Raw genomic sequence first — 2500 nt, 5'->3', positions numbered from 1 at the left:
GGCGCATAGTGGCTGTGTGGTAAGTAGCTTGCTAACCAACCACATGGTTCCGGGTTCAGTCCCAATGCGTGGCATCTTGGACAAGTGTCTTCTGCTATTGCCCCGCGCCGACCAATGCCGTGTGAGTGGATTTGGTAGACGGAAACTGAAAGCCTGTCGTATATATGTATATATATATATATATATATATATGTATGTGTGTGTATATGTTTATGTGTCTGTGTTTGTTCCCCTAGCATTTCTTGACAACCGATGCTGGTGTGTTTACGCCCCCGTCACTTAGCGGTTCGGCAAAAGAGACCGATAGAATAAGTACTGGGCTTCCAAAGAATAAGTCCCGGGGTCGATTTGCTCAACTAAAGGCGGTGCTCCAGCATGGCCACAGTCAAATGACTGAAACAAATAAAGATATATATATATATCTGTGTATGTGTGTGTGGTGTTTGCGTCGGTGTTTTCCTCCAGTTACCGTTTGACAACTGTTACACATTCACTACACATAACAACAACCTATGCTGGTGTGTTTACACCAATGTAACTTAACGGTTCGGCAAAAGATCGATCTTTTCAATTACTTCAATTTTGTTCCAGTTGGTTTCAAATTTGGAGTATTGATGTAGCTTTGTATGTTCATTATTGACATTTTCGCCATAAATCAATAAATAAACAATTAACAGCTTTTAAAGTTTGCAAGTCGTGAGTAATTTTAGCCAATCGAACGGCACAGACATCTTAGGTGCCTTTTTCCATAGTATCAAACCAAGCGTTGAATAAGCGTTTACGTAAAACCACCTGTGTTTACAAACTAATATTTCATGCTGTACCTGCTTGTACCCATTTTTTCTGCTCTTAAAACTACAAAATGTGTTTACTCTGTTTTTTCCCTGCATTAAATGCATATTGAATGCTTAAAACTACAGAATGTCTGTGTTGTTTCTTGGGTCATTTTTTTCGCTTAAAGCACGTACTTTTGTCGCAATGTTGACATTATTGTTTTTTCGTCTTACATTTGCAGTCACGCACAAAATAATAGCTTCCAAATCCTGTTTCTGACTGGATAAAAATTATAAAATGCTAAAAATTATAAAATGTTAGATCCTGAGATTTAGTGAGAAAAATTACATCAATGCACGAAATTTGACAATTTTTACTTAATTTTAAAATTTCAAAAAGTGCCACCAAACAAAAAAGATCCAAAATAAGCATCAAGCTTAACAAAAAATAAATACTGGAATCGACTCATTCGACTAGAAATTCTTTAAGACCGTGCCTCGGTTTGGCCGCAATGTAATGGCTAAAACAAGTAAAAGATAAAAATAATATCGTTTAACTATTAATTAATAACAGATATAGCTTATTACAGATATTTTCTGTTTGGTTGCACCCGTGGAAATTTTAAAGTTTGGTAAAAATTTTTAAATTTGGTGTATTGAGATAATTTTCAACACTGAATCTCAGGAGATAATTCACTTTTCCACAATTAAAAAAAAAAAAGTTACAGAGGTTTAACCACCCTTCCCTACAGAGCCAAACTGAAAACTGTCAGTTCTCATTTTGGCTGTCTACCAACTGACGTAACCAATAATTGATTAAATTACGTTTTTCTTCTGATGAACTGGCGTTTGAAGGTAATTATGCAATCGTGTATGTTGCGATTACTATACTTCATAAGTATATTCTAGTGAAACACGGGTAAAGATTATGTAATCTATGATATAAAATTTTAGCCAAACTTGCAGTTTTATTCTATTTTCTGATACACTCTGTAATTTATCTAAATGTATATGCTATCAAGTCAAGATCGAAAGAAAATTATATTTAATGACTGACTGGAAGTTAGATGCACATGGATTTACATGGAATTTAAATTAGCAGTTAATTGCTACGCTGTTTCACTGGAAATAACACTTTTTTATTACACACATACGCACATTGTAACAGGGTGGGGACAAACATAAAGAAATATACATGCATGTACATATAACACGTTGCACAGCTGCCTCGACATAATGCAGTGACAAAGGTGAGACGTGAATGAGTCGGCCGGTCTCAGCGCCCTGCAAAGAGTGTTGGTACCAAAAAACATTTTTTTATGCGGTACAAGCAGAAGGTTCTAGAAAGCTAAATCCCGCGATGGCTTGACACTGGTTGGTTGCTTAACAAACCAATTACGTGAAACTACTGTGGTTCGGTCTTGATGCATGACTGGTTAACTAGTAGTTCGGTTTCGAATCACTGATACACCTTCATGGTTCAATGGAAGGAAAGGTGACCGCAGCAACGTATTATGGTCATCCATTGTTTCCCATTTCCATCTCCAATCGTATTGACCTGCTTTTGTCAATGGATTAAAGACGGTCACAGACGAGAGAATGAGGCTGAATAAAGTCACCACGCAAAACATCATTTTATCCTTGAGGATTACTCAATGGATGAACACACACACACACACACACACACACACACACACATATATATATATAAATAATTGCAGCGTGGA

Source organism: Octopus sinensis, linkage group LG7 (genome assembly GCF_006345805.1).
Source record: "Octopus sinensis linkage group LG7, ASM634580v1, whole genome shotgun sequence".
In the NCBI taxonomy this organism is placed as follows: Eukaryota; Metazoa; Mollusca; class Cephalopoda; order Octopoda; family Octopodidae; genus Octopus; species Octopus sinensis.
The sequence above is the reverse complement of the archived record's forward strand: the minus strand, read 5'-3'. Positions refer to the sequence as shown.